Source organism: Brassica napus, chromosome C7 (genome assembly GCF_020379485.1).
Source record: "Brassica napus cultivar Da-Ae chromosome C7, Da-Ae, whole genome shotgun sequence".
NCBI classification, from domain to species: Eukaryota; Viridiplantae; Streptophyta; class Magnoliopsida; order Brassicales; family Brassicaceae; genus Brassica; species Brassica napus.
In genome coordinates, this window is record NC_063450.1 from 14363347 (window position 1) to 14374684 (window position 11338).

The window sequence follows — 11338 nt, forward strand, 5'->3', positions numbered from 1 at the left end:
CTTGCATCTCACCATGAATCCATCCTAACTGAGCTAAGATTGCTAGAATAGGCGAGAGCTGATCTAGGAAGCTTAGTGAGCATATTCAATCCGCGCATTAACGCTTGACCAAGAGCGTCGATCGATATCCCTATCGAATAATCGGTTGACGATTCAACAAGTGTATCAATCGATATTCCTATAAAATAATCGATTGACACTGGTCAATAGACAAACCTAGAAAGCGAAAGCCTAAGGGTTTGTTATTAAGTGTTGAGCTCTATAATATCATGCATACAACTTATTAGGCATCTGTAGGATTATAATCCTGATTTCCTGAATAAAAACCCTAAGTCTAACTATTTCCATTTAAGTACCAAAACCTCAATCAATTAATCGACCAATTACTTGCTCACAAACCTGCAACTTTATATTTAAATCATTAAACAACCTAGTTTAACTAATCTGATTAGATTTATTAGGTTCCCTAGCTCTCTGTGGATTTGATCCCTAGGTACTACAACTGAACCTCTTATTTGAGAGAGTAATTCACTCCTTAGGGTAATTTGAATGATATCAAATTTGGCGCCGTTGCCAGGGAGCTTTGATCGCCTTATAGATTTAATCTTGTTTAATCTAGGTTTCTTCTCAAAACAACTTTCTGACACAAAAAAATTCTCTTGTCTTTTCAGGTACATGCCCAGCAGTACCAGAAGCAACAAGGAAACATAACTCTCGTCAACCACCGTCGACCCCGACACCAAACTCGTCGACCGACACTCACTCATCACCATCGACCGAAGACACTCTTCTTCCGTCGACCGACAACTTCCATCCAACGACGATCGATACTTCAGTCGTTGCGACCTTGATACTTGTACGTGATGAGAGGGGAGACCTGCATGACCAGGAAGGTCATCTGCGTAATGCAGCAGGTCAGAGGATAGACGCCCAGGGGGCTGCAATCCCTGAGTCTGATACTGATACTACAGGCACTACTCTACCTGTAGATGATGCCGCTCGACCCAGAACGTTGGCTGATTACAACCATCCAGATCAGTTCTACCCCAACAGATCAGCCATTCGTCCTCCAACTATTCAGAGGAAAAATTTCGAGTTGAAGACGCAGTACTGCACATTCGTGGGACAGACACCCTACTATGGGTTATCTCATGAGGATCCTACAGCACACTATGATTAGGAACATGATTTGTTCTCTAGGTGCTTTAGGTTTCGTGCTTAATTCATGTTAGAGTTAAATTATTTATATTCGGTGTGCTATGTCCAAGTCTATCGACTTCAGGTTTAGCATCTCATACCTCACTGAGTGACTCTCATGTTACTTACCCCTCTTTCTTTTCCCCTTTCAGGTGAGACCGACGAGCATAACTAATTTATTTCAGATTGGTGCTTAATTATATTTTCTTCTTTTTAGACTTTTGGTTTTATGCTTTTATCGACATTTCAGGGTTTATCTTATTATTGGATTTATGGAGTTGGAGATGACTTTTGAAAAGTAAAAAAAGAGGAGATTTTAGGAGATTATTATTTATTATTTTATTTTGGAAAAATGCTGGTGGTACAAGTGTGTTTTTTGTGGAGAAAGAGATGCAAGAGAACGAGACCACTTGATTATTCTTTGCTTGTCCGTAATCTTATACAGTGTGGGATACAGTGGCAGGAAGGTTACTTGGCTTTCGTATAAACCCTGATTGGCATGACACGCTGAGTACAATTCATGATGGAAGGTTTATCCATGTGGATAAAGTCCTCATACGAATGGTTTTTCAAACGACTATCTATCTTATATGGAGGGAAAGTAATGCTAGGAGACGTCAAAATAGCATACAAACGACATTTCAGTTGATAAGGCTCATAGGCAAAGCACTCAGGAACATGATTTCCTCTCTCAAATATAATGATCGACATATGTTGGAGAATTTGATGAGACGATGGTTTGAATCTCTTGGCACTTAACTATACATGAAAAGTTAACAATTCAGAAGGACCTTTTCTCCTTTTTCTCAGATAGAGTTATATACATCATATCAATATTCTTTTGTACATGAGTCATGATCAATAAATTTAAAATTTCAAAAAACAAATATGCCAAGATTCCATAAACTTACCTCGTTAATAACACTGGTAGGCAACTTCCACCAATATTCTCAACCTCGATCGAGCACCTAAAAAATGGAACATTGTTCAGCCCTTGTCGACCAGAGAACAAAGCAAGAGCCGGCAATAAAATAAAAATCAAACATAATATTTGTGCAGTATCCTGTATCCAAAACTCTTATATCTAATGTCAATAAATTTTTTTCTCCTCTCTCTTTCTTCTTACAATTTGAGTCATTTAAGTCCATATAGAGATTCAAAATGATGGGACAAAAGATATACAAACTAGTATCTTGTTACCTCTTGTTTACGACAAAAGCAACAACCTCAGTAGTGCTAGGTGCTTGGATTCATCCTCAGCATTTTTTATCGGAATTCGGCAAGTACTGGAAGTATGCAAAATTTTTATTGGGAGTTATTCGAAAGATGTTTATTGATAATAAAAGAGACGACTATAGGAGAACTATAAGACTTTATGAGAACTACGACAAATCGGCAAGAACAAGGAGATCAATAAATCCTAATTCTTTTGTTGAAAAGTGTGTATGTTTGAAAATGTCTTTCCTTGATATTCAGCCTCTCTTTGTATAGTAGAAGTCCTTTTTTTTTATCCAAGTCGGCATAACTTTAGCCCGTCTTTTGGTTAAAGTGGGTCGAGTTCAATTATTTTATGGGCCTTGTCCAAAGGATGTAATCCATCTCCAACAATAAGTCCCTTTACGTCATTGCGAGAAGTCGAACTCTGCGAATTTATATGAATAGGTTTGGAAAGTACGAACTTGACATTTTGTCTTTCAAACGAGGTTGAGCTTCCTTCTTGGCGCTCATGAGGAAATTGCAAACCAGTTTTTATAAACCAAACCAAAATTTGGTTCGAATTAGATTATACCTAATCCCGGGTCCCGAGAAGTGGAAGAATTGCTCCTAAGAAAGCGGGAAACGTACCGCCGCATCAGGGAATGGTTCTGTCTCTTCGTTTCTTGTGCCATTCTTTTATAAATAATGAGCTAAGTCCTCAATTCATAAGTTCCACTCGCGATCAAAGGTATCTCCTAAATTTCTCTCTCTTTCATATTTATATTTTCCGATCTGCCACCGTGAAATTGTTTAATTTCTCCAATCTGCATTGTGTTGATTGAAAACATGTCTTCAATCCGTCAATGCTTGAGGAAATCAAAATAGATAATTACTTCTTCTAGCCCATATCAAGATATCTCTTGTTGATCTAGTCATGCTGGGGATTTAGTTAGGAACCATCAACTTGCTTTAAGAGATACTGTCGGGTTAAACTTCAAATAGCTGCAGCTGGTACGCCACGCTGAAGAAGAATTTAGAGCTGATGGAGATGGTCAAACAGCGGAAGATGATCGTACTTAAGAGAGTCCAGTCGTTGATTCTGATTCTTTGAATGAAGAGGAGATTCGATATCTGTCGGATCGTCTTCTTTACCCAATCGATCTTCATCGGAACTGGCGCTTTGTCTACCAGCCCTGTCCAAGGACCAAATCAGACAATCAATATAGTTCAAGGACAAGACCGGCCTGATGTTGAGCCAACATGGTCGGATTTTATGAGTGTGACATTTCTTTTGGATGATCTTAGCGTCTATTCTGGCTTCACGTTTATCATTCCTAGATCCAATCAACGTCTGTGGAACCCTCCTATAGGATATGCCTGTGTATATGAGTTATGGTTACATAATGACGCTAAATTGTGGTTCCCAATAACCAGACTGATCACAGCTCACCACCAAAGAAGAGACATTGCTTTATCGCAATTGATGACGGGATCGATCAGTGTATCCATGGGCGTCAGGATATTTGAGGAGTTGTTTCAAGTACAGTGAAGATGGTTGTATATATCTATGCCAAGATGAAATCGAATCTAAATATCTTGACATGCCATCTCTCAAAAACCCAAAATTGGCAGCAGTTTTAATTTTATGTCAAGATGTACTGAATTTTTTTAGGAACCCCAACTTACCTTCGAGTATTATGGATCCCAAAAATTGGTAGAAATCCGAACAAAAGTCCACCATAAGACGAAAACTCTTGTACTAACAAAGGTTTATCTTTTTTCTTTAATGTGCAGTTCGGCATCTTGACAACATTGCCTATCCTGAGAACTTTTTTCAAAACATGACCAAAGTTTCAACTCTCAGTCACAAAACTTGGCCAGAAAACAGGAGATCAAGGATCCAACAAAGCCTCAATTGTATAGCAAAAGGTAATCTTCCATTTTGCCAAACTTGCTTTACTTCTCGCATTTTTTTATTTATTTGAACTTTCTTCTTATCCTCGGCAGTGGACGACTGGGCTTCTGACATCCCGTGTCTAAAGGACAGATGGGAAAAGCCAAAGGCTATGAAGATGAAATCTGAACCTTTCGCAAACATGGGAAAATAAAGACAGCGGTTCTTGATTATTATAGCATATACGCCGAGGATTATATTGATACTACTTAGAACCCGATGGCAATTCTGGACAATCAGAATCAGAATCAAATGGAGGCGACCGTCCCTATCAAAGTACCATTTTCGGAGGTGTCACCAAAGCCGATCTTGATGAATAAGTCGGCGAAACGTAAAAGAAATAGGTCCGCTGAGAAGGATCAAAGTATTGATGAGAAGATCGCCGAAGAAGGGAAATACCCTGTTGTCCCTTTCATTACTGATGCCCCACTTTATCAGCCTGCCGAGGAGATTTGAAATACTGAAGATCCACCTTTGAAGAGATCAAAGACTTCTATGGATGCAACTGAGGTGACTCCCCCGTCTTGGCCCCCCCACATCGTCGTCGAATTTTTGTATTCTTATCCTATTCCCTTTGTTAATAATCTAGAAGTGTGTGCGGACTTATTTCGCCATGAATAAGTTTGATTTTGAAATTTAAAATATCTCTTTATTTTTGAAATTTAAATAAGTGCAATTATAAGGTAAAATACATTTTTATCCTTTAATAAAATTTATGTTGGTCATTTTCTTCATTAAAGACTATTTTGTGACAAAAACTTAAAAAAAAATTATCCTACGGAATTTCTCTTTAAATAATGTATCATACGTTTATAGACTTGTTAGTTTTAAACTTGCTTATACTTATTTCCTCTTAACATCCATTTTTGAATCATGGAACTAAACCTTGGATAATGAGAGTTGTTTAAAGTTGTTAAGTTTGTGAACTGAAGTAGTAGTAAGCAGAAAATAAAAAAAATTTAATGGGTTTTGCTGCTACTGTTTTAGCCTTTTCAAATTCATCCTCTTGGACTTTTGGATTGTGTGCAGGAGGAGGGCGAGGACAAGGGTCGCCTAGTGCCAAAGTTTGGAGAATGGGATGTCAATGACCCTTCTTCTGCTGAGGGATTCACTGTTATCTTCAACAAAGGTAGAAACGAGAAAAAGGCGTTGGTGGTGGCATATCTGATGAACCTCCTGGATTTAATAAAAATGCCCATGTTCTTGGAAAGCCCACTGTAAGCTCTTCTCTGAAATGCATCATTTATAGCACTTGCTTTCCTGATGTTAATAGTTTTTATCAGAGCTTATTGCTGCTGGTGGCTTATTGGTTCGTTAGTGTCTTATTATTGCTACTGTTTCTTGCAGAAAAATTGGGGTTTGCTGTATACAATCCACTCGCGCAGAAAAAGTGGTCACGTCTTCGTCTTGCAAACGACGTTCTATCTATATCTAAAATTCGTACTGCGTCAACAAGACTGGAGCTTGTCTGAGAAGCAATGACAGCCACTTCTGGACATCTGGTTGGAGTGGTGTCTTTTGGTGACTCCGGTCTGGTGCAAGAATAATGTATTTATATATACTATTGATGTATATATTCTGGTTTAGTGGTTTAGCTAGTTAGCTGGTTTACTTATCCAATTGTATAGCTCACTATATATACTTGTAAATGCTCATTTTAATACACAAGAGATATTTTGATAACAAACTTCTTCTCTCCCAAGAAAGCTTGTTTGTAATATGGTATCAGAGCTATTATTGAGCTTGATTTTTGCTTGATTGATCTTGCACGAGCTCGTGACTCATTGATTTCTAAGCTATGATGGTGTCTGTGAAGAAGATTACTCGTTGATCGACTCGTGTGGCAACTCGTGCAGCTCTATCTCCGACGATTTTTGGTCCGAATTCTCAGGCTTCACGAGCGCTTACCGGTGTTGATCATATGGATTCAATTCACTCTTCGTTTTTTTATGCATACTTCTGATCATCTGATAGACCATGGATTTTACCCATTATTAGCCATGGTTTATAAGTGTTTTAAGATATATTTACTACTATATAGAGTCGATTTAGAGTATTTACAGGTCCAAGTACCTTTTTTTTTTGTAACACACAGGTCCAGGTACTATCTGAAAGGAAATGATGTATTTGGAGCTATTTGGAGGTCTTTTGAGCTTCGCTGGAAGCAAGAGATGATCGACGGTCACCACTCAATATCGACCGACAGTTATCACCAAATATCGACCGACGTTGAGCTCCTCATATCGGTCGATAGTGAAGCCACCCGAGAGTTAATGACAAATTAGAAGATTTCAAGTTTCACAAAAGTCTCAATAATTACATCATTAGTCCATGGCCGCCTGTTAGGCTATTTATTAGGGTTTGTACCATTTTTGAGACAGACTTGCCTAGAGACCTTTTAGACCTAGTTGGGAGGAGGCAAGAAGCCATCATTCTGAAAGAGGAGAGCTTAGGATTGGAGAGATATATCATCTACTGCAAAACATAGAAGATCTTGAACTCCTTTGCTTTCACTATTTCTGTTTACTTTTATTGTTTATTTTATCTAAGTATTATTCAGACCATCATAACTATGTGTTTCATGAATATGTCTGAGTAGTCCTTACTGTTAGATTTACGTTTCTCAAATGGGTTGATAAATGTAATACTGACACAACAATTGTTAGGGTGTTTAGAAATATAGTTCATTCATCTAGTTGTGCTTAAAGCTAAGTTTAGGATTGATCACCCTTTAAACTTAGATCTTAGGATTAATTGGGATCAAGCCATTGCTTGACTCAATACCTAAAAATAACTAGCATGATCTAACTGACTGGATACAGATGAGAGTTGATCTAGTGAGTTAGAGAATATAAATCAAACATGTCCGTAAAGCTTTCTGGAAGAAGTATCGATCGACGCAGCGATAGCACTGTCGATCGATATTTTGAAAGGTGTATCGATCGATATTCATAAAGAATTATCGACCGACACTTTCACGTGATTAACATACGAGAGTTGAGATCCGAGATCCAGATTAGACAATCAAATAGATTATATCTTAGTTTGAATTCAGGAACAACTTATATCAATAAAACCCTAAAAACCCAAATTAAGTTTTACTTATCATACCAGAGAATATACCTGAATCTAGCAACTTTACCCAACTGTTAACAACCTCAAAACAATCAATCGAGCAATAAACTTGCTCACCAATCCATTTACTGCTTTAAAACTTATAAACCATTCGATCTAGATTTATTTCAAGACCATAATCTATTGTGTAATCCTAGAGTCTCTGTGGATTCGATCCCTAATTACTACATCTGAACCTCTTATTTGAGAGAGTAATTCACTCCTTAGGGTAATTTGAGTGATATCAAATTTGGCGCCGTTGTCGGGGACTCTTTCTTATTACCATTAGATTAAGTTTAGAATTTAATCTAGATTTTGTTACTAAATTTGCTAAAAGTTTTCTCTCATTTCCTGCTAACACAGGAACTTCAATATGGAAGACATGGATTTCGGCCAGGCATCGATAGACGACATTCCAAAAACATCGAGCGACGAGTCGACAGAAATATCGGTCGACACCGCACATCAAACATCGATCGACAACACCCCGCCGGAAGCAGGTAAGTTTTCTCTTACCTATAATACTAATGAGGGAGTAGTCCTAGGAGAACCTAAAGGTCAACTAAGCAACGCAAATAACCAAATTATAAACGAACAGGGGACTGCAATCCCTGTTCAAATAAATTCAATCTCAAAAAGAGATCATGAATGGAAATTGCCTTTGCAAGACTACTTAAACCCTGGCAGGACCTATTCCAATAGGTCCGCCATTAAACTACCAAAAGATGATACCAAGAAATCCGGGGTTAGCCTCGAATACTTATTCATGGTACGTCAAAACCCTTTCCGTGGGACCATCTCAGAGCATCCACACGATCACATCGAGTATCTAGAAGATATGCTGGATGACGAATACAATCGTTGTAAACTCTTTCCATTCTCCCTAGAAGGCGACGCCAGAAAATGGTTAGACCAACTACCAACAGGATCGTTTACTTGTTGGAAGGAGATAAGGAGTACCTTCATCAATCAATTCTTCGATGAGACGCGCTACTGGGATGTAAGGAAGAAAATCTCCACTTTCTGTCAAGGTCCACGGGAATCATTCAGAAACGCATGGGAGAGATTCAAGAGCTACCAACTTGAATGTCCCCATCACGGCTATTCAGAGCCACAACTCATTAGTACCTTTTACAGAGGTATTAACTTGCATTACCAAATCACGCTTGACACAGCCAGTGAAGGGAGCTTCAGTACCAGGAACCCTGAAGAGGCAAGGCGTCTGATCAAGAATGTAGCTACAGGTAGATCCTACGAAATGATGGACGTAGAGCGAGGAAGGAGAGTTGACTCAATTGATGGGTCACCCTTAGCCAAAATCAAAGAATCTATGGATTCTTTTCATTCCGCTCTTGAGGGACAGAACCAATTTGGGATTTACCAAATTGACGATGACACCCTATCTGAATTAGAACAACAAGTAGATTTCATAGATATCCAAACTTCAAAAAATAAGTACCCTATACCGATAGCTTTACCCAAAATTACGATGCTACTGTTAAATCACGCAGAGGCAGAGCGAAGTCTAGGCTAAACCAAGCTTTCACGGGAAATCGCAAATTGGCTAGTGACCTTAACGGAAAGATAGACATAATGTACAGTGAGCTAATGAGGAAGTTCGACGCTTTAAGTGAACACATTAAGAGACTGGACGGTCAAGTCACGGAAAACGCAACCACCATCAAAAGAGAGGCAGGACGTCTCCCTGGGCGGACTGACGCGAACCCAAAATGTCAGGTTAATGCCGTGTTACTAAGAAGCAGAAAACGTCTAATTCCGAGCATGATAAAAATCGCCAACGCAGAAAAACGTGCTATAGTTGAGGAAACCGGAGAAAATAGGTCACGCCCGATAATCCTCGATGATCCCAATACCGAGTTAGAAACACCTCGAGAGAAAGAGCTGCCCAACACTGAGGAAGCGGCCATTGACCTCGAGGAGGAAGAAGAAGAGTTGGAAGAAGACGTGGAAATCGATCGACAAGAAAGAACCAACGTCGATCGACATGCTACAGTAAATATCGATCGACATCCTAGAAACAATGTCGATCGACGCTCGACTTCTGCTGAACCAGCCATGGAAAGAGTGTATAGGACTCTACCACCATTCTCTCCTAACAAGACGCAGACTAAGAGCGAGTTAGATAAAGCGATCTGCAACAAAGCATTCGATAAGATCATGTTGGAAATGCCATTGAGTGATGCCATAAAAGTATCATCTTCAATTAAAAAAATATGTAAAAGACATGGTATCCAACAGCTTTCCAGCCTCTGAGCGCAGCATCATGATGGTTTCAGAGGAAGTAAGTGCAATAATCCAAGGCGAAACTCCGATCAAGAGACCCGATCCGGGTAGTTTTGTTTTGGATTGCAATATACGGAATAAAAGCTTTCCTTGATCCCTTTGTGACCTAGGTTACAGCATAAACCTCATGCCACACTCTATGGCAATATCCCTAGGATACGATAAGTTCAAACCTACCAAAATAACTTTAGTTCTGGCCGATAGATCCGTTAGATTACTTGAGGGAGTGCTTGACGACGTGCCAATAAAGATTAACGACTATCATGTCCCAACGGATTTCGTGGTGCTGAGTTACCAAAATGAACCAAAGGAGCCCCTCATTTTGGGTAGACCATTTCTAGCTACAGTAGGTGCGATAATCGATGTCAAAGAAGGTAAAATATGTCTAAACATTGGAAACATTCTGATGACCTTCGATATGGATAAGCTGATAAGACGACCCTTAATCGATAAACAGACTTCCTATGTGGATGATATTTGTGAATTGACTGAAGAATATTTCGAAAACCTGTGCTCATATGATCCCCTGGAGAAAGTACTCACATCTAGTGAAGAAGAAACATTTAGTGTCGACAGTAGAGCTGAGGAATACACACGATTAATGGACCCAAGTATGGAAATAGCGAACGTTGATGACATAGAGGATGACAATTCGGAAATCAACGTCGATCGATATTTAATGAAAGCCGTCGATCGACAACCATCTTCCTTGGAGGAATGGGATCCCGAAAAGGCACCAAATATTGAGTTAAAACAGCTGCCCGCTGGACTCAAATATGCTTTTCTCTATAAATATTATTACCCCATAATCGTGAACGCCAACCTGACCAATGGAGAACTTGCGATGTTATTAAATAAACTACACAAATATAGGAAAGCCCTCGGATACTCTCTCGAGGATATTCCTGACATTTCTGCAGATCTGTGCATGCACCGGATTCTCCTAGAAGACGGTTCGAAATCGTCAGTGGAACACCAAAGGTGGCTGAACCCGAACTTAAAAGAAGTTGTTAAAAAGGAAATAATTAAACTTCTAGATGCCGAAGTCATTTATTCGATTTCGGATAGCAATTGGGTTAGCCCCGTGCCTGTTGTACCAAAAAAGGGCGGAATCACTGTAGTGAAGAATGACAAGGACGAACTCATTCCCACGCGAACTGTCACTGGACATCGAATGTGTATCGATTATAGGAAGCTAAACGCTGCCACCAGAAAAGATCACTTCCCTTTACCCTTCATTGATCAAATGTTGGAAAGATTGGCAAATCACCAATAATATTGTTTTGTTAACGGATACTCTGGATTTTTCCAAATCCCTATACATCCTGATGATCAAGAAAAGACCACCTTTACATGCCCTTACGGAACATTTGCATACCGTAGAATGCCATTCGGTCAACCATCCTGTGTTGAATCTAATTTGTCATGCTAGGACTGCTAGAGAGATGCTAACCGCTGATCTAGGAGACTAGTGAGCATTATCAACCTGCGCCTAGGGTTTAGCTAGAAGCATCGATCGATATTGTCTTCTGACAATCGATCGATAATGCGAAAGGTGTATCGATCGATATC

General features: G+C 39.3%; 1 long non-coding RNA gene across 1 annotated transcript; it reads left to right on the forward strand.

Annotated features, from left to right (window-relative positions):
- Window positions 1-1433: 1433 nt before the first annotated feature.
- On the forward strand, window positions 1434-6094 carry LOC111207804. Its single transcript, XR_007326444.1, has 3 exons — window positions 1434-3142; window positions 4189-5565; window positions 5696-6094. It is a non-coding gene; the product is annotated as an uncharacterized LOC111207804 (long non-coding RNA).
- The last annotated feature ends 5244 nt before the right edge of the window (window positions 6095-11338 follow it).